This window comes from Sturnira hondurensis, unplaced genomic scaffold (assembly GCF_014824575.4).
Source record: "Sturnira hondurensis isolate 20B ecotype Veracruz unplaced genomic scaffold, ASM1482457v3 Scaffold0009906, whole genome shotgun sequence".
NCBI classification, from domain to species: Eukaryota; Metazoa; Chordata; class Mammalia; order Chiroptera; family Phyllostomidae; genus Sturnira; species Sturnira hondurensis.
The window spans coordinates 1,410,383-1,436,591 of record NW_028082537.1 but is presented as its reverse complement, the minus strand read 5'-3'; the positions used below and the strand labels follow the sequence as shown (position 1 = coordinate 1,436,591).

General features: G+C 38.0%; 1 protein-coding gene across 9 annotated transcripts in view; it reads right to left on the bottom strand.

Annotated features, from left to right (window-relative positions):
* Positions 1-26,209, bottom strand: part of MLLT10 (MLLT10 histone lysine methyltransferase DOT1L cofactor) — a 251,441-nt gene that overhangs the window by 103,869 nt on the left and 121,363 nt on the right. The window lies entirely within an intron of this gene.

Sequence of the window (26,209 nt, the reverse complement as noted above, 5' to 3'; positions counted from 1 at the left end):
TACTCCTTTGTAGGTGACTCTCCCCTTATCTCTTGCTGCTTCTAGGATTCTCTCCTTCATTTTAATCTTGGCTAATGTAATTATGATGTGCCTTGGTGTGTTCCTTCTTGGGTCCAACTTCTTTGTGACTCTAAGCTTCCTGGACTTCCTGGAAGTCTATTTCCTTTGCCAGATTGGGGAAGTTCTCCTTTATTATCTGTTCAAATAAGTTTTCCACTTGTTGCTCTTCCTCTTTCCCTCTGGTACAGATGTTGGAATGTTTAAAGTTGTCCTGGAGGTTCCTAAGCCTCTAGTCGTTTTATTAAAAATTCTTGTTTTTTCATTCTTTTCTGTTTGGTTATTTCTTTCTTCCTTCTGGTCCACTCCATTGATTTGAGTCCCAGTTTCCTTCCCATCACTATTGGTTCCCTGTGCAGTTTTCTTTATTTCACTTTGCACAGCTTTCATTTTTACATCTAATTTGTGACCAAATTCAACCAATTCTGTGAGCACCCTCATCACCAGTGCTTTGAAGTGTGGATCTGATAGGTTGGCTATCTCCTGGTTGCTTAGATGTACTGGCTCTGGGGCTTTGATCAGTTTTTCCGTTTGAGCCATTTGGGAAGGGGGGGGGTGGTCTGGTCACACCTGCTATGTAGTAAGGGGCGGAGCCTTAGATGTTCACCAGTGCAGGGCAACCCACGTCACTGGGTTGTGACGCAGTATGTGGGGGCAGGGTCCGAGAGGGAACAATGGCGCTTGCTCCACTCTCTTGGATTTCAGTCCCTTCTACCACTTCCCACAAGCAAATTGGGACCTTCTGGTGCTTGCTCCTAGGTGGGTGGGCTTATGTACGTTTTAGGACCCTGTGGGTCTCTCCAACGAACTCTCTTGTAAGGCTGGGAGTCTCTCCTGGCACCTCATCCTCCAGAAGTGTTTTCAGTCAGTGCTTTTAGGATTTATTTCCCAGCGCTAGAACCCTGGGTTGAGCGCTCTGTCTCACTGCCCATTTTTGCCTGGTTTATCTGCTCACAAATGTGTGACCGCAGTCAGCCAGCCACCTTGCATGGCTCACTGGGTCTGCTCATTGCCACCCCACACCCAGGGTCTGCCAGCCACCGAGTCTGCTCCTCTTATTGGTCTGGATGAATGGTTGTCGGACTTCTGTACAATTCAATTTTCTGTCAGTATGGTTGTTTTTTTATGTTTCTAAATTTTTGTTGTTCTTAATTTTGGTTATGCGAGGAGGCACATTTGTCTACCTACGCCTACATCTTGGCTGGAAGTAGATGTTTTATTATAATACCCCATACTGCCACTTTTACATTTAATTTCTTGTGTAATTACATAAGATATTCCTGGACTGCAATGTTAATACTTCAGGAACAGAGAATATAAGACACCACAAGCAGTTTTTATTTGGCGTTTTAAAAGAAACTTTCTTACTCTAAAGTTTTTTTTTTTAAGATTGTATTTATTTATCTTTAGAGGGGAAGGGAAGGAGAGAGGGACAGAAATATCCATGTATGCTTGCTTCTGGTGTGTCCCCTGCCGGGAACTGGCCTGCAACCCAGGCATGTGCCCTGTTTAGGAATTGAACCGCGATTGTCTGGTTCGCAGGCCCGTGCTCAATCCACTGAGCTACACCAGCCAAGGCCCTCTAAAGTTATTTTTAATTGTGACAAATCATAATAATGATAAGTAATCATGCCTCCATTTCTTTGTACTAGGATGTCACTGCTCCTCCCATCATAAAATGTCCTCTTCTTCACTCCCATAAAGCTGGGTTGGCCTTGCGACTTGCTTTAGCAAAGAGGATGTAGCAGAAGTGATGCTGTGCAAGTTCAGGAGCCCAGGGCTTTAAGAAGTCTTGCATGGCTTCCATTTTTGCTCCTTTGGATCCCACAGAACCTGTAAAGAATAGGTTCACACTCTCCTGACAGGCCAAGTAGAAGAATAAAGCTGCAGTACCCCACCCTACAGCCAGTAGCGCATCTAGGCCCAGACACAAGAGTAAGATGATCCAGGACCGCCCAGCTGAATGAATAAGTCTAGTAGATACTGTGTGGAAGAAAGATTAATTGTTCCTCCTGGGCCCTGACCTCAAGTCACTAAAAGTTGTGGGGTGGTTTACCGAGCAACAGTAGGTAAGCAAAATAAGACTAAAATTCACAACTGGGAACTGGGTCATGGGAGTTAAGGAAAGCAAAAATTAAAAGTGTAACAGGGTGCAGCCAGGGCCCCCACAAAGAGGGATTTGTAATAGGATCCAGAACTCAGAGTGTCCAGGAAATATAGAAATATAGGATGTCCTCACCCCCACAAGTCTGAACTACAGAATGGGACACATGGAGCAGGGTCATTGAGTTATTTTGCATATCAACAGTTTTGCAAATAACCTTTGGAACCATCATTTAACACACCTATAACTTTTGATTGGTTTCACAGACATGTTAAATGGCTGTGGCTATTCTCTGAGCCAGGGAGATGGGAGTGACTTGTACCCAGGATGTAACTGGGAGGCAACTTCCCCTTGTAACAGCACTTGTGTGAGAGCTTGCACATGAGCTTGCATACCATGGGGCCATGCCTGCCCAGACTCACTATGGCAGCCCAGAAAAGCTGGAAAAATACGGGAATGCTACCAGGTGTAGCTGATTGTGGGAGGAGTTGGAAATGGGGCTGCAGAGGAAGATTGGTGCTGGGATTTAAACCCAGGTGCAGCAGCCATGACAAGAAGAACCACGCAGCTTTGGCAAGAAAGAACCATGTGGCTTTGGGTCGCCCTTTGCCATGCAGCTTAGGAATTTGAAAAGCAAGATGCAGCAGCTATGCAGAGCTTTCTCTTAGCAGTTTGGAAGAATGAGGAGAGATGTTGCAGGAAGGAAAGGAGTAAAAGGACCCTTACTGGTAGGCCATGAGAAGGTGCTACACAGGTTTGGATTAAGACCTGGTGATCCCTGCAACACAGCTGATCATGCTGGAAACCCCAGGAGTTCTGACAGTCCGGCACGGATTACTGGGAAGAACCAGGGGATACCTGAGCCACAGACTTCTATTTCTTTTCCTGAGATATGGTACCCTGGACTAGGCAAAGGGGGGAAGGAAGGACTATGTGTGTTTGAGGGTGTTTTAAGGGACTTCAGGGTATTAACAAAGTAATTAAGTCATTATTCTAAGTCTGTATAATTTCTTGAGTAAATAATTACTTTGCACCAATCTCTGACACTGAGAACCATATTTTCCTGGTGGTGGGCAAGGCGAACCTAGTACAAGGGAACCCCGGGAAAAGGGAGGTTCATTTGGTAGTAGTATATCCCCAACTACAGGTCCATTCTGTAACGAAAGCAATACACTTTAGGGTTTTTTTTGTATACACCATAATAAATATAATTATACAATCTAATTTACAAGCATGAGGTTCAAATGATCCTGGTGTATAATATTTTTCTCCAATAAAGAAAATAAATGATACTTTTCTATCTTTTTGCTTATTCTACTTCTCATACTGGCCTTTATTCTGAAAGAGTACAAGAGCTGGGATAATTTAATAGTGAATTACCCATTACCGAGGTAAATAAACTCTAAAAACTTGGAAAATTTAGAAAGTAAAAATAAAGTATGCACACATACATGTATGAGAATGTAAATATATGAAACTCATCATCAAATAATACAGAACTCTGGTCCTGGGTGATACATCAAGAAATATGTCTTGATCCCTGGCTGGTGTGGCTCTGGATTGAGTGCTGGCCTGCAAACTAAAGGGTTTCTGTATGATTCCCAGTCAGGGCACATGCCTGGGTTACAGGCCAGGTCCCCAGTGGCGGGGCATAGGAGAGGCAACCATACACTGATGAATTTCTCTAACTCTCCTTCTCCCTCCCTTCCCCTCTCTCTAAAACTAAGTAAATAAAATATTTTTTAAAAGGCTTTAAAAAATCAAAATAATCTAAGAATCTGGAAGAAAACATTTTAAAAGTCTTAAATTTAAGGAGGGGAAGACTTCTATTTTTTCTAAAGTATAAAATCAGAAAGGGAAAAGGCAAGTGTGGGGATTCAGGAGTCAGCCCAGGGTGTGCCTCTCTGGTACATGGACTGTGTTGACCTAAAGGCAACTTTAGCCTCTGGCTCTAGAGAAACTTCTGCTCCTCCCTTAACCACCCAGAAGAACTTGAATTTGAGGCCTTGTCCCTAATCGGAGATTGTCAGAGATCTCTTTTAACCTATCTAAAAAACAAGGTAAACATCTATTTATTAAACGTCTGCTCTTACCATTCTGCAACGATCATTTGAAGACACCAAGTCACCTTACCTCATCCCTGACTCAGAATGTCTTATACACCCATGTGTCCCTTTTGCATCTATGTGCCTCATTCATGTGAGGTCTATGGCTCTCTCATGTATAAGTCGTTGCCATACATATGAATGTCTTAAACCTGGTCATATTTTCTTGCTAATTTGTCTCATATCTATTTGATTATTAGATCAACCAAAAAAAATTTTAAGAGCAGAGGAAAGTTTCTTCCTCCCCCACACAGGTTTAGTTAAGAAATTACCTAAATTACAGTACAGTAAATGTCTAAAAAAGAGCCTTCCTAGCATGAGCAAGATGACAAAAAGGTGCATGACAAAGAGACTACTCCCCCAAAATAAACTATATAAAAAGCATAAAATACATAAAACAAAGAAAAATCTCAAACTAGCATAAAGATATCTCTCTAAACTGCCCATGCTGAATAAAACAATTTGAACATTAAGTCAAAACAAAGCTCAAGAACAAGGTATTAAACAGAAAAAAGTTTTTAAAAAACCCCTCAAGAAATGCAGAACCAAAGTAATTTAAAGCCTAAAACAGAATTAATAAATAAAATAGAAACAGCAAGGGAAAAATAAACACTGTCAAAAATCAAAATACTGCTAAAAGACAGGCATAAAATAATCACAAATAAAAAAACAGCAGACATTAAAGCAATAGAGGAACTACAGAAAACAAAGATAAATCAAACATTAGGATAACTTATGTCCCCAAAGTGGCAAATTTAATGAGTGGGGAACAGAAGATCTTTTCAAACTTTGTAAAAGGCCACAAAAAATAAACTGAAAACACTCATTCTGCAAAATACTGTTATAAATGTGTAACAGCAAGACTTACTTGGAATTATGCTTAATAGAATGCAAAAGGGAAAACGTGTGTGTAAGGTGGTGGGGAAGGAGGGGAGCACTGTCATTAGTCCTTTCCGTAGTAATATTCCAAGTCCATTGTTAAAATTCTTCAGGGGAAAAAAGTAACCCAATGATATTTTATACAGCCAAGACATAGTTGGAACATTAAGGCAAGAAGGAAACATTTCCCATTATGAACAAAAACTCAGAGAATACAGGTCCAAAGAATTTATTCTTGAAAAAAGTTACTTGACAATAACACCGAGACACTTTTAAGGGATGAAAAGAACTTACTGGAGATATGGTAAAGGACTGGTGGTGACAGTGACCATCTAACAAGTTTAAATTAAAATACAGAACAAATACTTAATTAACTCTGAGGATTATGTTTATACAAGATATAGTCACAAACCTGAAAAATATAAATGTGTTTAAAAACAAACAAATTGGATAGCAAGGAATGAGAAGAGCATGAGAAGACTATTACCCTTTCACAGCAAAAGCTTAATACAGATTTTGAAGCATGTTGTCAAAACATAATAGTTTTTCACCAGAAAGTAATTACACACAAATCCCTTCCTTACAGACAAAGTCTTTGGTTTTATTTAGCTAATCACTCTCTCATATCCTCATATAAGTGGCCCCATACTCCAGCCCAGAGGACAACGTGAGTGTACCTAAGTCAATTAAGATAAATCTATTCTCTTTACTCACTGACTGTTTTAGAGCTGGGATAGATTTAGATCAAGATAACAAAAGAGAAAGGGAAAACTTTTGTTTTCTCTCTGAAAATGGTATTCCTTTCCTGCAGTTAGATGATTAAGTAATATCGCTTCTCGGCCTTTTGGCTAAGATCAAGTGTAGATGATTAAGTAAGTGTAGGCTATAACCCTTGGAACGAATACAGTGACCTAGCAACCATGCCTAAAAAAGCCAAAAGAGCCATGGAAGAAAAAAAAAGTGCTTTACCATTGAACTGGCCAATATTAGAAAAACATAGCCTTTGAACTTATTCAAGAGAGTCAACTGTACCTACTGCTTTAGCAATACTCTGTAACAGCTAGAGCATGTAAACTGGAAAAACATATCCTGACCGGTGTGGCTTAGTGGGTTGGGGTGTCTGGGGCCCACTGGATTGATTCCCAGTCAGAGTACATTCCTGGGCTGTGGGCCTGGGGTTGGTCTTAAGTGCCATTTCAGGCAACCAACTGATGTTTCTCTCCCTCTCTTTCTCCCTTCCTTTCCCTCTCTCTAAAAATAAGTGGATAAAATCTTTTTTTAAAAATAAACTGTAAAGACAGTATTACCTCTCAGTATTTTTTGCCTTGTAATCTCTTATTCAATTTAAAGGAATATTATTTCTTCTAATAAGAAAATTATACTTGAAGCTCAGTAATGTTATCTTACATCACTTTCTTTTCCTTCTGTATGGCCAAGTAAATCTGACCTTAATATTTTAAAAAAATTAACAGTGTTACATCATTTTAACAAGATAATTTTTATTGATCAAACCATCCTTTTTATCTCTGTATAGAAAAAGCATCTAGAATGTTTACTTAGTAGTAATGATGACTACTTCTAGATGGTAGATTCTGGAGTGGGTTTTTAAAAAAAAAAATAAGTTGCATTTTAGCCCTGGCTGGGCAGCTCAGTTGGTTGGAGCATCATTCCATACACCAAAACCATTGCAGGTTGATTCCCAGTCAGGGTACATGCCTAGGTTGTGGATTTGATTCCCGGTTGGGGCATGTATGGGAGGCAACCACTCCATGTTTCTCTCTCACATTGATGTCTATCTCTCTGTGTCTCTGTTTCTCTTTCTCTACCACCTTCCCCTCTCTCCAGAAATCAATAAACATAATCTCATGTGAGAACTAAAAATAAAAAATTAACTTGCATTTTAAAAAATATTCTTTTTTGAATTTTAATAATTTCACATAGCTTAAGGAAAAAGAATGGTCTAAAATGAAGTAGAGACCGCCAGCTGTTTACCAAACCCATTTATTTTTCTTCCTCAAGATACAACTAGATATTTCCCAGTTTCCTATGCACTTACGTGTGGCCACTTAACTAACTGGATTCTAGCCAAACGCAATGTGAAAGAAAAATGTGTGTTACCTCTAGGCCTGGTTCCTAATAGCCCTGACTATTTAGTGTCCATGCTCCTTCCTCTTCCAGAGATTAATACAAATGAGCGTGGCAGCCATAAAGCAACACTAGAGAAGGAACACTAAAGAAGGCTAAGTCACAAGATGAAAAAGGGACCCAAGTTCTGGATTCACAGCTTGGAAGAAAGCCATCAAGCACACCTGTTTTGCAAAGGCTATAAAAAAGAAACAAAGAAGGACCTAGCAATTCCACTTCTAGTTATTTATCTGAAGAAACCCAAAACACTGTATCAAAAAGACATATACATGTACATGTTCACTGCAGCATTACTTACAACACCCAAGATAAGGAAGCAACCAAAGTGTCCATTAATAGATGAATAAATAAGAAGTGGTGCACATATACATTGGAATGACTCCGCTATAAAAAAGAACAAAATCTTGCCATCTGCAACAACATGGATGGACCTAGAGGGCATTATCATGTGTCAAATAAGTCAGACAGAAAAAGACAAATGCCATCTGAATTCGCTTATATGTGGAATCCAAAACAAATAAACAAGCATAACAGAAACAGACTCACAGATAGAGAGAACATTTTGACAGTTACCAGATGGGAGAGGGGAATGAGAAGGAAGATGTGAAGGGATTAACTACAAATTGAGATTACAAACAAAACAGAAAAAGACTCACAGATTGAGAAAAAAAGTACAACTTGGTAGTTACAGAATAATCATGGGGATGTGAAGGAAAGGATAGGGAATATGGTCAATAATATTGTAATAAGTGTGTATGGTGTCTGACAGGTACTAGATTTTTAGGGGTGATTACTTCACAAGTTACATAAATGTCTCACCACTGGGTAGTACCTAAAACTAATATAATATTGTACACTAACTGTAATTTTTAAAAATTACTATAACAAAAAAATATATCCTATATTTATATCTTGTCCTATAACAGGCAAGTGACATAGCAGAGCAAAACAAAATAGTAAAATTACAATTATGAATAAAGTATAGAAATTGGGGGAAAATATCTCATTTTTTCCTGATAACATGGAAATGATCAAAGCAGTACTCAAAACTTTTAACAACCAAAAAACCCCAAACAAACCAGTGTTTTGGACTTAATTATGAATAAAAAATAAACATTGTATTAAACCAAACATAATTTGATAATTGTTATATGTCGAGAGATAATTTTATGCGTCTCTACTATTTCTTCATGTCTTTCAAGTAAGGCAATGACTTGCCCATTGCTCTGGACTATCAGAGTGTCTGTCTTAAGAGCAAAGGGTAGCCATGCTTACTGTCCATTACGAAAGATTCAGGTGCCCTAAGCTCAGGGTTCCTTTATGGCAATGCAATAGACTCTACGAGCAGATACTGTCTGGCCCTCTCTGCACAACCCTGTGAAAACTGGGTCTTCGGAGAATGCATAATTCCCCTGTCTCCTAACTCATTATCATATAAGTAGGGTAGAATCATAGACTTCTTTCATAGCTCTCAACAGTTTGGTCATGAAAATGTGATGCTGTTAGTCACATGGCTTTCTGTGAAAGGAAAAATAAGGGTCTCACAGGCCAGTTAATGGGATTTCAGAAACGTCTATGGGAATGGGTAACAAATATAGTGAGCATATCTTATGGTCAATTAGGTAGTAGATGGTCCTCCATTTTATTGCCTGACAGTGAGGAGGAATTGAGGAGAAGGTAGCAGACTAAGTACGGGGAAATGCAGTATGTCCTTGAATAATGTAGTTCAGTTCAATGGTGTTTCATTATAATGTTGATGAAATGTCCTAATAACTTAACTTGTTTATATCAGTTAGCCTACAGTAAAACTGGTTTCGTTATATGTCCTTTCACTTAAAGTCACAAAACCTATTGACACCATTAATTAAGGACTTACTGTACACATTCAGAGAGTGTTGCCCAAATGATGTTCCCGTGGCTGCTAAACCTCCTCCAAGTAGGACTTCCCCACCAATCAGGCAGTCAGTTTCAGTTCCACCCCACGGTAATAATAACTAGTACTAGGATTCATCCTCAGTGAACAGAATGTTACAAACCTTTTCAGAAAAATTACAGAGATACTCATCTATACTAAATAATAAAGAGGGATACTGGCAAGCAACCACTATGAAAATAAATCAGGCAAATCGTTAAGAACTCTGATTGGTTCGCTTGGAGATGAGGAGGTGGGGCATAGCATGTGAATGAAGACAGCAAAAGTTGGACTATTTTACAGCTCAACACCTCCTGCAGTTTACCCTGCCAACTTTAAATACACTTGGAGATGACAGTAAAAGATCAAAAGATTTTTACAGTGAGTCTTGGTGTGTTATAAGGCAGCTCTGGTCCTATTAGGGATTATTCCCTAAGATAGACCAACCCCCACAGGAAATTATAGTTCAGACCTTGACCAGGATTTAGGCTCTTAATGCCCAAACTGGGTTTACAATACTAACTAACATTTAACATTTACAGTGTGATAAAGATGGCCCTCTGGCAAATGAGAAGCCTAGATAAACTCTGGCAATTGACAATGCCACCCTGAAAAATTCTCCCAGCCCTTGTGGAACTAGCACTCTTATTGAAACTAGGTGAAAACTTGAGACATTATCTTAATATTGGGGTAGCAAATGCCCCAGATTTGGAAGAGTTCTCCAAAACATGTTACTGCAGTGTGAGCCAAGATTCGGACAAGCAGAGTGTACAAACTGGCTACTGAGTCAAGGTGCTCCCAAGGTTGAAATAATTGGTTTCATCCATGAGTACACCAAAATATCGAGCACTGTGGGTGCTGAAAACATAAAAATTTTATTTGGTTGATCCACCACAAGCAGTCATCATATTCTTCCAAATTAAAAGTTAATACAAAGGCATATTTAATGGTGTGAAACCATTCTGTACGCTCACAATCTCTCACTCTTCCTTAACCTCCCCACCTTTTAAAAGGCAACCTCAGTTGCTTTAAAAAGAAAAATGAATGGAGATGAGGATGAGATTTCCCTATCCTCAGGGAGGAGTCAATTAATGGCCATATTTACCTATCCAAGTAGACTGGGGAATTTGGAGAAAGGAGAGACACAAATTTTTAAGGCTCTATCACACAGAGATAACCAGATCCCTATCCTACTTGGATCCAAAGAAGAAAAAAGCACCAGGATGCACAGGAGAGATTAACAGTGGAGTAAGGAAGCTAACATAACTTTGCAGGCTGGGCTTTTCAGCAACTAGCTGTATTTTTGTTACCACTTATACATCTCAAGGTATAGCAGGAATTGATGTGTTGGGAGTCAGCAAACTATAGTACCCAAGCTGACAACGATTTTTACATCTTTTAAAGAGTAGTTTTTAAAAAAGGAAGAAGATATGACAGAGACTATAGGAAGTCTGCAAAGACTACAATACTTATTTTCTGATTCTTTACACAAAAGGGTTCATCCTTTTGAACCCTTGTGTTATGTACTTATCATTACCCATTCTGTAAGCACCAAACACTATTCTCCCAATCAGGAAATGCTAATGGCAAATACAAGTTGCTCCCAAATCACCTCCCTTTTCTTTGTCAAACAAAGAAACAGAAACAGAACAGAATTATAGAAGGACAAAGGGAAACTACAACCTTGATTACAAACCTAATGTACCATGAGTAGTAAGAGGTGCAGTATCTCAACACAAAAGCCCCACCAGTCCAGTGAAAAAAGGTTAACAGAAGCCAGAGGCTTATAATGAATTATTGTTAACTGAGTTTAGTGCTATTATAGCTACAGCTATTACAGACTAAATCCATTACACAGACTGATGGTACTTAGTTGGTGGTCTGGGACCCTGCTAATGACTTCTTTACCATACCACTCATACTAAGTTTGTAGTGCTTCCCCAAGAAAACGTAAATTCCTTGCTATTTGTCAACAATAGGCATGTCAGAATTTAGTACAGGTGTCTCCATCTGACTTCCACGCTTTCACAATTGGTTAGTAAGTCAGTAGCATGAGTCTCAACAGCTCTTATACTGATGTGATCACACCTCTCCCACGAGGGCTACCTGAAAGACCCCAATAAAATTTAGGGACCTGTTCAACAAGTAAAGTTTCTTGGAATTATGTGAGTACATTTACAATGTCCAATCCCTTTCTTCAGACCCCCAAGATAAAAAAGGGGGCTGAGCATCTTGTTTTAACTTTTCAGGTATTAGAGGCTCGAAGTAATTCACTTTGACACTCTACTTGATCTTTACATCAGCTAATTAATAATAACTGATTATTAATGCTCACTCTAACTTCTCTCTGCCTGATTGACAAGTACATCCATTTTCAATATTTAATACTAAAGCTTTTTCACCTCCAGAGATAAAAGTCCTTACTATCCCTTCTCAATGCCTCACCAGATACTATTCCTTTTTGTGACTTCAGAAAATTCCTTTTATTCCTTTAACATCTTGTGCTCCAGTGTCATATGCTTATCTGCCTATAAATGTGTATGTAACTCCTACATTGTGTTCAATGCCATTAAAATTAGAATTTCTCCCACATCAGTTATTATTTCCTCAAAAGTTGTGACAATACTATCTTTATTCCATTATCTTCACACTTAAAACTTCAGGTTTGCTTAAAAAAAAAAAAAAAAAAAGAGGACTTCCAGCCAAGATGGAGGCGTAGGTGGAAACACTGTGCCTCCTCGCACTACCAAGTTTAAAGACAACAAAGTTTTATTAACAAAAACGCAACAAAAACACGAAAAATTCAACTGTACCCAAGTCCAGCACAAACGAACCATTCATCCACACCGATAAGAGGGGCGGAGTGAGCAGCTAGTGGAGTGGGGTCACACAGGAAAANAAAAGAGGACTTCCAGCCAAGATGGAGGCGTAGGTGGAAACACTGTGCCTCCTCGCACAACCAAGTTTAAAGACAACAAAGTTTAATTAACAAAAACGCAACAAAAACACGAAAAATTCAACTGTACCCAAGTCCAGCACAAACGAACCATTCATCCACACCGATAAGAGGGGCGGAGTGAGCAGCTAGTGGAGTGGGGTCACACAGGAAAAAGCAGCCAGACTGGACCAACCCAGGTGTGCAGGCCGCCCTTGGCAGATCCCAGGCGTGGAGTGGCAATGGGAGGACCCAGTGGGTGCCCAAGGTGGCTGGCTGACCCTGGTCACACATTCACACTCAGATAAACAAGGCAAAGGAGCGAGCACTGAGACAGACTGCAGAGACTAGGGCCTCAGCGATGGGTATTAAAGCCTAAAAGCACCATCTGGAAAAATTCGGGGTCAAGGTGCCGGGAGAAGCTCCCAGGCTCACAGAGAGTATTCTGGAGAGACATACAGGATCCTGGAAGATGCACAGGCCCACACACCCAGGGGCCGACACCAGGGGGGCCAGGTTTGCTTGCGGGAACCAGCAGAGGGGACTGAAATCCGAGAGAGAGTGGAACAAACGCCATTGCCCCTCTCGGACCCCGCCCCCACATACAGCATCACAACCCAGCAACTGGGTCAACCCGCCCTGGTGAACACCTAAAGCTCCGCCCCTCATACATAACAGGCTCAAAAAAAAGAACAAATCAAAGCCCCAGAGCCAATACTTTTAAGCGACCAAGACATAGCCAACCTATCAGATGCAAAATTCAAAACACTGGTGATCAAGATGCTCACAGAACTGGTTGATTTTGGTCACAAATTAGATGAAAAAATACGGGCTACCCTAAGTGAAACGAAGAAAAATGCACAGGAAACCAATAGTGATGGGAAGAAAACTGGGACTCAAATCAAGGGAGTGGACCAGAAGGAAGAAAGAAACAACCAAACTGAAAGAATGAAGAAACAAGAATTCAAAAAAATGAAAAGAGGCTTAGGAACCTTCAGGACATCTTTAAACATTCCAACATCTGATTTATAGGGGTACCAGAAGGGGAAGAGGAACAGCCATGAGTGGAAACTTATTTGAACAAATAATGAAGGAGAACTTCCCCACTCTGGCAAAGGAAATAGACTTCTAGGAAATCCAGAAAGCTCAGAGAGTCCCAAAGAAGTTGGACCCAAGAAGGAACACACCAAGGCACACCATATATACATTACCCAAGATTAAAATGAAGGAGAGAATCCTAGAAGCAGCAAGAGATAAGGGGACAGTCACCTACAAAGGAGTTCCCATCAGACTGTCAGCAGATTTCTCAAAAGAGACCTTACAGGCAAGAAGGGGCTGGAAAGAAGTATTCCAAGCATGAAATCCAAAGACCTACATCCAAGATTGTTCTATCCAGCAAAGCTTTCATTTAGAATGGAAGGGCAGATAAAGTGCTTCTCAGATAAGGTCAAGTTCAAGGAGTTCATCATCACCAAGCCCTTATTATATGAAACGCTAAAGGGACTTATATAAGAAAAAGAAGATAAAAATATGAACAGTGAAAGGACAGCAAACTCACAGTTATTAACAACCACACCTAAAACAAAAGCAATCTAAGAGGACAGCTAGATCAGGAGCAGAACCACAGAAATGGAGATCACATGGAGAGTTAGCAACAGGGGAGTGGGAGGAGGAGAAGGGGAAGAAGGTACAGAGAATAAGTAGTGTAGGCGGTAGGTAGAAAATAGACAGGGGAGAGGGCAAGAATAGTATGAGAAATGTAGAATCTAAAGAACTTGTGACACATAGACATAAACTAAAGGGGGGGAATTGTGGGGGAGGGGGTGTGCAGGGTGGAGGGGAATAAGGGGGGGAAATGGGACAACTAATGGCATAATCAATAAAATATATTTTTTAAAGAAAAAAAGTAAATATTTCACATGCCTTCACTGCATTCAAGAAACCATATTAAGCATCATGGGAAGAACCGTTAAGTACAAAAGATAAGGATAAATTTTGAGACACGGTAGAGTCTGGAATATATTAATGACAACTAATAATATAAAAGTAAGCCCTGGCTGGTGTAGCTCAGTGGATTGAGCGCGGGCCTGCGAACCAGAGTATCACGGTTCGATTCCCAGTCAGGGCACATGCCTGGGTTGCAGGCCAGTTAGTTCCCAGCAGGGGACACATGAGAGGCAACCACGCATTGATATTTCTCTCCCTCTCTCCTTCCCTTCCCCTCTAAAGATAAATAAAATCTTTTAAAAAATAATAATAATATAAAAGTAAAATGAAAGAAATAAGAAAAACCATGTAAAAGATATCCATGGCAAGAGATATTGTGCATTAATTCATACAAGGCAAAGGCAGTTTGGCTTCATTATAAAGTCAAAACTAAGTAAGTGCTAGATTTGAATTGAGATAGAATTAAGGAAAGAAAAAAATAAAAGAAGATCACTACATATCAGAATAATTGGAGCAAACAGTGTTATGTTTAAAGGGAAAAAAACCCAAAGCTTGTTTGGAGGCAAGGGGTAAAATATGATTCAAACATTATGTCTAATATGCCAATACCTCAGTCCGAGCAAAGCCTCATCACTTAAGTCTATCTGACAACTCTTCCAATATCTTCTTTACTATCAAAACAATCTCCTCACCCTGGCCAGGTTGCTCAGTTGGTTAGAGCATCATCTGTGCACCAAAAGGTTGCAGGTTTGACTCCCGACCAGGACATAAACCTACGTTACAGGTTCAATCCCCTGTTAGGGCATGTATGGGGAGGCGACAGATCAACATTTCCCTCTCACATCAATGTTTCTCACTCTCCCTACCTTCTTCTCCCCTAAAAACCAAACATATCCCAAAAGATGACTAAAAATATATAGGGAATGGTTTACAAGCTTTTATTTGGATCAAATACACATACAGCTTGACCCATCTCATACTCTGGATTCACATTTCTATCTCTAAATGTTTCCTATTCCACTGTACTTAATGTGATTAAAATCAAACTCACCAGTTCCTCCTTTTTATGATGCTCACAAATCAGCATTTCCCCAAGTCCCTGCTTGCACTATGGTACTATCTCCCTCGTTAAGAGAGCCTCTAACCATCCGCCACCTAAAATGTTCCTTTTTCCTTGCCCAACTTCAAACAATCAGATCCAAGCCATATAGATTTTATTCCTTTAGCATCTTGACCATCATTTCCCAGATCCTTCTATTTGTATAGCCAGTAAGTTGAGTTTAGACTTCATTATTTTTAATCTCACTCAGGCTAACTTGCTTAGTGAGCACAGAATAATGGTCAAGAGCATATACATGGGAGCCAGACTACATGGGTTCACATTCAGCCCTATTTTACAAACTACATTAGTTGTGCAAGCTGTAAATTTTTATGCCATAATTTTCACATTTGTAAAACAGAAAAATAACATTATTACCTATCTCAAAACTTTGTTGTTGGGAATTATATGAGTTTTTACATGTACCGTACTTGACAGCATGTCTAATGTAGTAAATACTACACAGCTTAGTTACTATTGCTTTGTCATCATAGTCATCATCATCACTCTACAAACTGGACTCCCTATTTCATCACTCATTAAGTAAAAAAAATATTTATTTGGCATATAAGCATGGGCAATACAAAAGTAAATAAAACTTATAGAGGCAAAAAAGAGTTATGGAGAAATTCCATTCTTTTAATGGGTAAAACAAATACATAAATACTATTATAAACAAAACTATCAGTCACCAAAGCAGTTCCTAAATTCTTTCACCTCATACAACACTAGCTGAATAATCTTCCTCATACCATTATTAAATACAAATTCTTCTTATAGGAATGGCCATAAATGGACCCAACTTGCATTTCATGCTTATCATTCTTATTCCCTAACCCCATATCCTTTCAAAAAACTGAAGTTTCTATGTGAATTTTCTCATTTTTGTATTCTGAAAAATATTCTTGTCATCGAGAAAAATGTCCTCTCATAATCACTTAACATAAATAAATCACTGACAACATTCAAGATTTTTCTTAAATACCACTTCTCCCACTTACCATTTTCTACTGTCTCACAGGAAGCTTCTGCAAAATTTCCACAAGCACTGTCTTCTCTTCTCACTGGCCCTACCTCACTTTGACTTATCTGTATATTTGTTTATCCATTCAGACTAACCTAAGTAACCTAAGGTTAATAGTACTGGCTTAGAAATCTTAAGGTTCTATGTAAGGCTATATGTAAGTAACCAATTTCAGAAATGACTGTGACCAAACACTTTTAAAATGATCAGTTGTGGTTATACAAGACAAGGTTAAAAAGAAAATAGGCCTGCACAAAATTCAATAGAGATATCAACTCAGTGACTGATTTTACTACACAGAATTCTATTGAGTAACTACCCTCTTTCTATACAGATTTTGCTAAATTCATCAAGTAAAAGTACACTGTTTAAAAAAACAAAATTGTTTATCACACAAACTTTATCTAGTCTACCCGCAGCCTAATTAACTTAGTCTGACTTCCTTACACATTACTGACTAACCTTGAACTTATTAGTGTCCACATTTGAGAGTAACACATTTCATGATGAAATAGTTAAACAAAATAAAATATTAAATAAAAATCCTTATCACTTAAACACAAGTAACCCTAACGGCCTTAAACATCAGCAAACAGACTGATTATTTTCTACAGACATGCTATCCAATACGGTATATAACTGCCACATGTGCCTACCTAAATTTCATTTGATTAAAATTAAATAAACTTAAATATCCAGTAACTCACTGTAATACATTTTTATTTTATTGTTTTTAGATTTTATTTACTTTTTAGACAAAGGGGAAGTGAGGAAGAAAGAGAGCAAGAGAAACATTGATGTGTGACAGAAATATCAAAGGGCTGCCTGTCTCAGACCTCCAACTGAGGAACTGGCCCTCAGCCCAGGCATGTGCCCTGACTGGGAATCAAACCTGCATGCAACCTTCCAGTTTACAGGCTGGTTTTCAATCCATTAAGCCACACCAGCCAGGGCAATGTAACACATGTCAAGTGCTCAATAGACAGATATGGCTAGTGGCTACTATACTTAACAACACAGTTACCGAACATTTTCATCATTTCAGAAAGTTTCATTTGACAGTGTGATCTATAACTTTATAATAAAATCTATAAAAATTTACATTTTATATAATCTCATTTTACTCTAACCTAACTACCAAACAATAATCAGTACACAAAATTTATCTGATAATAATCAGTTCCAAGTAGATAAACAAAAAGCCAAACATCAAGTAACTTATCATAATGAAAAATAAAACCAGTACAGAGGAAAAAAATGTTAGCAAACATGGAGAATTTGTAACCCTTAATAGGAATGTAAAGTGGTACAGCTGCCATGGAAACAGTATAGCATTTCCTTAAAAAATTAAAACATAGAATCATGTGATATAGTAATTCCACTTTTCAGTATATACCAAAAAGAACTGAGACTTCTGGCCAAGATGGAGATGTAGGTAGATAAGCAGTGCTTCCCCACACAACCAAAATAAGGACAACAACCAATTTAAAAACAAACAACCAGAACTGCCAGAAAACCTAACTGTATGAAAGTCCAACAACCAAGAAGTTAAAAAAGAAACATTCATCCTGACTGGAAGGAGGGGTGGAAATGGGCAGCCAGGGCAGATAGGACACATGGCGGCAGGTGGCAGACCAGACACTCTAACATTTGTGTGTGGATAAAACACGAGGAACAACTGGGGAACAAGACAGACCATACAACCCAGGGTTCCAGCACAGGGAAATGAAGCTTCAAAACCTCTGGCTATAAAACCTGAGGGGTTAGCAGAGGCAAGAAAAATTCTCGGGCTTTCAGGACAGTACATCAGAGAGACCCAGAGGGTCCCAGAACGTTAACATACTCACCTATCTGGGAATCAGTACTAGAAGGGTGCAATTCACTTGGGGGTAGTAGGTGAAGTGACTGAAAGTGGGGTGAGAGGCAAGCAAGCCCTGTTGTTCCCTCTCTGACCCCTCCCACACATACAGTACCACAACGCAGTGACTTGGGTTGTCCTGCCCTGGAGATTACCTAAGGCTCTGCCTCTTAAAACATAACAGGTGCACTGAGATGAAGAAATATGGCCCCAATGAAACAACAGATCAAAACTCTCAAAAAAGAAGTGACAAAGACATACCCAGCCTATCAGATGCAGAGTTCAAAACACTAAGAATCAGGATGCTCCAAATCGGAAAGGAGGAAACAAAACTGTCATTGTTTGCAGATGACATGATAGTGTACATGGAAAATCCTATAGCCTCTACCAAAAAACTGCTCGAACTAATAAATGAATTTGGCAAAACAGCGGGTTACAAAGTCAATATCCAGAAATCAAAGGCATTTTTGTATACTAACAATGAAACAGCAGAAGCAGAAATCAGGAAAAAAATACCATTTGATATAGCAAAAACAAAAATAAAATATCTGGGAATAAGACTTGTATGCAGAAAACTACACAACACTGAAGACAGAAATCAAGGAAGACACAAACAAATGGAAACATATACCATGTTCATGGATTGGAAGAATTAACATCATCAAACTGTCCATACTACCCAAAGCAATTTACAGATTCAATGCAATACCTATTAAAGTGCCAATGGCACTTTAATAGACATAGAACAAACACTTCAAAAATTTATATGGAACCAGAAAAGACCCCGAATAGCTGCTGCAATTTTGAGAAAGAAGAACAAAGTAGGAGGGATCACAATACCTGATATCAAACTGTATTACAAAGCCACTGTAATAAAAACAGCCTGGTACTGGCATAAAAACAGGCACATAGACCAATGGAATAGAACAGAGATCCCAGAAAAAAACCCCAAATCTCTACAGTCAGCTAATATTCGACAAGGGGGGCAGTAACATAAAATGGGGTAAAGATAGCCTCTTCAACAAATGGTGTTGGGAGAACTGGACAGCCACATGCAAAAAAATGAAACTCGAGCTAAAGATAGCCTCTTCAACAAATGGTGTTGGGAGAACTGGACAGCCACATGCAAAAAAATGAAACTCGAAAAATGAATTTACACCAAAATAAATTCAAGGTGGATAAAAGACTTAAATATAAGCCGTGAAACCATTAAAGTCCTAGAGGAGAGCATTGGCCAGAAAATCTCAGATATTCCACGCAGCAAGATTTTTACTGATACGTCCCCTAGAGCAAGGGATATAAAGGAAAGAATAAACAAATGGGATCTCATCAAAATTAAAAGCTTCTGCATGGCTAAGGAAAACAGTATCAAGATACAAAGAGAAGCAACAGCTTGGGAAAACATATTTGCCAATGACACCTCAGACAAAGGTTTAATCTCCAAAATATACAAAGAACTCACACGACTCCACTCTAAGAAGACGAGCAACCCAATTAAAAAATGGGCAGAGGACTTGAACAGACACTTCACCAAGGAAAACATACAGAGGATCCAGAGACACGTGAAAAGATGCTCAATATCACTAGCTATCAGAGAGATGCAGATCAAAACTACAATGAGATACCACTTAACACCAGTCAGAATGGCTATCATAAATAAAGAAACAAATAACAAGTGCTGGAGAGGTTGTGGGGAAAAGGGGACCCTAGTTCACTGTTGGTGGGATTGCAGACTGGTACAACCACTATGGAAAGCAGTATGGAATTTTCTAAGAAAACTAAAAATGGACAGGCCTTTTGACCCAGCAATTCCACTGCTAGGAGTATATCCTAAGAACCCTGAAACACCAATCCAAAAGAACCTATGCACCCCAATGTTCATAGCAGCACAATTTACAATAGCCAAGAGTTGGAAGCAACCTAGGTGCCCATCGGTCAATGAATGGATCAAAAAACTATGGTACATTTACACAATGGATTTCCATGCTGCAGAAAGGAAGAAGGAACTCCTACCCTTTGCAACATCATGGATGGAACTGGAAAGCATTATGCTGAGCGAAATAAGCCAGGCAGTGAAAGACAAATACCATATGATATCACCTTTAAAAGGAATCTAAACAACAAAACAAACAAGCAAGCAAAATGTAACCAAAGACACTGAAATACAGAACGTGCTGACAGGGTCCAGAGGGTAGAGGTGAGAGAATCACAGGGGAAAAGGGGATGGACTCACATGAATAAGTATGAAGGACACATGGACAATAACTAAGGTAGGGGGCGGAGATGGGAGGGAGGTGGGGAGCACTGGGTGGCGGGGGCAGGGCTGGGAATACAAGAAAGAAAACTGTACTTGAACAAAAGTTAAATAAAAAGAAAAAAGAAAAAAAAAGAATCAGGATGCTCACAGAAATTACTGAATATAGTTGCAAAATAAAGAAGTAAAGGCTATGCAAAGTGAAATAAAGAAAAATATACAGGCAACCAAGAGTGAAGGGAAAGGAACCAGGATTCAAATCAATGATTTGGAACAGAAGGAAGAAATAAACATTCAACCATAAGAGAATGAAGAAACAAGAAACAAAAAACTGAGGAGAGGCTTAGGAACCTCTGGAACAACTATAAACATTCCAACATTTGAATCATAGGGATGCCAGAAAGAAAACAAGAAGAGCAAGAAATTAAAACTTAATTGAAAAAAATAATGAAGGTGGCACCCTGGCTGGTATGGCTCAGTAGATCAAGTGCTGGTCTGAGAACCAAAGGATCACTGATTTGATTCCCAGTCAGGGCATATGAGATGGGTCACAGGCCAGGTCCTCATTGGGCAGCATGTGATAGGCAATCACACACTGATGTTTCTCTCCCTCTTTCCCGCCCTTCCTTCTGTGTATAAATAAATAGATAGATAGATAGATAGATAGTCTTTTTTTTTTCTTGAATGAATGAGAACTTCCCCAATCTGGTGAAAGAAATAGACATGCAGGTCCAGGAAGCTCAGAGAGTCCCAAAAAGTTGGACCCAAGGAAGCACGCACCAAAGCACATCATAATTAAATCATTCAAGATTAAAGATGAGAGACTCTTAAAAGCAATAAGAGGAAAGGAGACAGTTACCTAAAAAGGAGTACCCATAAGACTATCATCAGCTGATCTCTCAAAAAAAAAAAACCTTGCAGGCAAGAAGGGGCTGGAAAGAAGTATTTGAAGTAATGAAAGGCAAAGACCTACATCCAAGATTACTCTATCCAGAAAAACTAACATTTAGAATCGAAGGGCAGATAAAATGTTTCCTGGACAAGGTCAAATTATAGTAGTTCATCATTACCAAGCCCTTATTATATGAAATGTTAAAGGGACTTATCTAAGGAAAGGAAGATCAAAACTATGAACAGTAAAATGACAACAAACTCACACCTACCAACAACTGAACCTAATAAACAAAAACAAAAATAAAAAACAAACTAAGCAAACAACTAGAACAGGAACAGAACCAGAGAAATGGAGGTCACATAGAAGGTTATCATCAGGGAGTGGGATGGGAGAGAATGGGGGAAAAGGTACAAGGAGTAAGAAGCATATGTTGTAGGTACAAAATGTGGGGGGGGGGTGTCAAGAATAGTATGCAAAATGAAAGAAGCCAAAGAACTTATATGTACGACCCATGGATATGACCTAAGGGGTATGGGGGGCAATGCTGGTGAGAGGGAGGGTGTAGGGAGGAGGGGAATAAAGGGGAGGAAAAACTGGGAGAACTGTAATAGCATAATCAATAAAATATTTTTAAGTACCTTTTTCTTATATTGACAAGAAACTATGAAGAAACAAAGTCTAAGATTTTTTAAATTGTGAATATTGTATATTTTCAGAATGCGCTTTTTCTATTGCATTACTGTGTTCGTCCCAGAAATACAATTAAACTGCTCTGCCATAATTTGTTATAAAATATACCTTGCTCTTTCTATAGTTTAAGTGCCCTAAATACAACTTCCTAGATCTAAAAAAAAAAAAAAAAGAGAAAACACTTCTTGTCTCTGCAGACCACAAACAAAGCTAATAGGAATGGTTTTCAAAGATAATATCTAGGCCACTGTCAGAAAACCACTGCATGAGGACAAAACCAAGGGTGTGTCTGTAAAATCTACTGTTCAGATCTAAGTCAGTGCCTCAAAGAGCCTGAAATCATGGGGGTTCAGGGATTATCAACTTCATGAAAGACAAAGAATGAGAAAACATTCCAGACCAGGAAAAACTAAAAAAACATGACAACTAAATGCAGTATGTATTCCTGGATTAGATTCTGGACCAGTAAAACACCTTCCCCCACTAATAAGGAGGACATTCCTAAGGGAAATTTGAATATGATCTGTAGATTAGCTAATAGTTCTATAATAATGTTACTGATTTTGATAACTGTACTGTAATAATGTAGGATTTTAATCATATTTATTAAAACTACACAATAAAGTACTTAGGCTAAAGGACATGATAGTTGAAATTACTCTCTAAAGGTCCAGAAAAAAGATTGTGGAGGTGAGGAGAAAAGACAGCAAGAAAGAAAGAGAAAATGTAATAAAGCTAAAATGATAAAATGTTTACATTTTGGGAATCTGGGTGAATGGTGTAGAGAGAAAATGTGTAATATTTTGTAACTTTTCTCAAAGTCTAAAATTACTGCAAAAACACAAGTTAAAAAAAATGTAATCCTCTGGCTGGCTGCCCAATGCCCCAGGATGAAGGAAAACTAGCTTCATGAACTAGCCCTTTCTTAACTAAACAGTCTCACTTCATGTCATTCTTCTGCCTCACCACACACGTATCCCAAACATTCTAAATTGCTGTTCTTGAAAAGCCCTGCTCTCTCTTAACACTCTGCATGTGTAGAGGTTTAAGCCTTTAACTTGAGTGGAAGATTTCCAAAAGTAAAGTACCTAAAATAGGGAAAGAGGATGACACGTAATTCTCAATGCTGAATTTTTAAAAAGATACAGGGAAGTAATGAAAACTGTGATTGAGAGTTTTATGAGGGTCAAAGCAGTAGCCCAGGTCTCTTCCAAGATATAAATATAAAGGTCCTGAAGAAAATGGAAGTCCAGTCAACCCCTGAGGTGACAGAACACTAACCCAAAGCCTATCTCCTACAAATCTCTGTCTCACTTTAACCATGTGTATATTGGTGATTACTCCTTTACCTGTTGCCAGCTATTAATAACAAATGGACTGAAGAACAAGTGAAGAGGGTGGGGTTAGGAACAGGACAAATCTCTCTAGCTGTGGTAGGAGACAGATGGATTTCTGGCATACCTACTTGGAACTGAGTGCATTTCCATATACTACACCGTCATTAATAATGAGTATAAAGTATTATAAGAAAAGTGCTGCTCTGGCCAGGTGGTTCATCTCGTTGAAGTATCATCCCATGAACCCCAAAACTGCAGGTTCAATTCCTAGGGCACATACCTAAGTTGCAAGTTCAATGTCTGACAGGGGTGTGTACAGGAATCAACTGGTGCATATTTCACTCTCACATCAAAGTTTCTCCTCCCCCATCCCCTTCCTCTCTAAAAATCAAAGAACATATCCTCGGGTGAGGATTAAAAAATGTTTACTATATTTTTGATACATTATGAATTAGTTAGCACTGATAAGTAGGAAGAGAATGAGTCTAAGGATCAAATGAACTGGCACAAGATTACTTCAATGACAAAACCAGTCAACGATTTCTAAATAATGACCTACAACTTAGCTTTTAGGGGGGAAAATCCTTTTACTATATATGATGTGCCTCTTCATTTCCTAACACTTGCCCACAACTCAATTCTATGGCAGTGCCTCTGTAAACAGAGGAACACTAGGCTTAAAATTCTCTTTTATAATAAACATTAACTCTTGAATTCAACTTTCCCCATATATAGCTTTAATTCATTTTAAACATCTACTCTGGTTCCTTTAGTAATATATGTCAATTTTTCAAGTTCTATAGACACTGTCCCTTACTCAAAGCCATAACTCACTATTAACTTGTCTTCTGTCCTTGCTGGCATTTCAGTTATTATCTAACCAGTATTAATATATCTTGGGCCACAAAGAAATTCTCTGAGAAGCAAAGGCTATATATTTTACTATTTTCTTCTAATTATATAAAAAATAAACTACTCATTCCATTTTTAAATAAGTGATTAGGATACCACACAACATTTAGTATTAAATATTCCTTATCATTGGTTACTTAAAATTTAGTATTTTAAAACACATGCCAGAATAAAGGTGGATAAAAGAATTCAGAAGGAGAGCCCTTCTAACATATCTTACAAACAATATCACCAAAGTTTAGTTCATAATCCATCTAGTATTTTTAAAAACTAAAATCTGAATAGATTGTGAGTGCTACCTTTCAATGATTTTAAACATTCAGAGGTAAGGACAAGATGAAGAGAAAAACAGTCTATAGCATCAAATCTTTTCAGCTATATTATCCCTTAACATCCCTTCCCAAATATTACCTAGGCAAGCAAACAAGTCTCATACTAACTTTATACTAACCTCACAAACTTTACAGATTATCAGAAAATCTTATTTTTTACAAAATAAAATGCATAAATGGATTTTCAGTTTGACAACAAAATCAAACTTATATATGCTAAAAGTAAAACGCAAATAGTATGGTATTTACATACTAATAAACGTGCCAGCTAAACACATTTGAGTACCTAAATACAATGTTTTTTACTCTAGTATTCAACAACTGCAAAAAACGCCTCATAAAATAAAAAAAATCTAATTCATTTCTACACAAGAAAAATGATTAATAAAATCATCAGCACTGGTATTTATTAAACAAAGACCTACATTTAATTGTCTTGTAAAAAATACCATGACAGGGTATATATTAAGGTAAATATGATCATACATTGAACACTTCTCTAAACAAGATAATGGTCATGAAATGGAGGAACAGAAGAAAATCATTGGTAAGACTTCTTCTTCACAATATATAATGAGCCCTAAATAAGAATCCCTTGCACATGGATTTAAAAGCTTAAATAAAATCTGATGGTGCTTCTTACTAAAACTGCTAATTAAACCAAACCTCCCATTTCTCCATTAGCAATCCAAACAACACACAGCAAGGCAGAACTCTACCTGTGCCATCATCACAAAACCACCTCGTTAACGAAATGAAGACGAATATGTATACTTGCTGCCTAAGACCCACAAAGAATTGCATAAACCTAAACAGTGCTCTAAAGATGAATATAAAATTATAATTATTATTTAATTCATAATTGGAAAATTAATCAAGATTAAAGAGTCAGCTTTTAAAATGTTTACCCTGAAAAAAGGCACAAACATAAATTCAAACCAAATTAGTTTTTAAATAACATTAGCTTTTCAATCACCTTCTCAAGCCGAAGTTTTTTTTTGTTATTTCTTTTTTTCAATCCCAAGTATTTACAAACATGAAAATATCAGGTGATTTGGCTTTTAACACAATCTGTAGAAACACGTTCCAAATTGGTTTACACCCATTGTTTCAGAGTAATACTCTTTTCTAATTGAAGGTGTCCTCTGTATCCTCACTTTGCTAAAAAAAGTTCAAAGACAATCATTTTCCTATGTTGGCAGTATGTCCGTGACTAATCCTATAGTACTTATTAGTTTACTAAAAATTATTTATAACCTTTAATATAAGTAGAAATGTAAGCAGAAAACAGCTAAGTCAGAAGAAGACAGATTAGTATTAGGCAAGCTTTTAATGTTTTAATTAAAAGACAAAATATTATCAAGCAAATTGTATGACATTTGTCCATTAAAAAAAATTATAAACCATTAGTATCACTGGGAGGGGAAAAAAAAACAACCACAAATATATAGAACTTCCAAATTGTTCCATTATAAAGAAAAGAAGCTGATTAGATTTTTACTTACATGTGAAATAATCAGTTAATATTATATCACAACAGACTATTACTGCTGAAGTCACCTAAAGATTTCATAAGATGACCACAGTAACACATGCAAGAAATCCCTTTAATGTTTTCAATCACGTTATATTTCAAATTTTCAGCTGAAATGGATATAATCATATGCACAAATATGGCATTATTTTAGACCTGTTTGTTTTAATACTCAATCAAAATTTTTCAG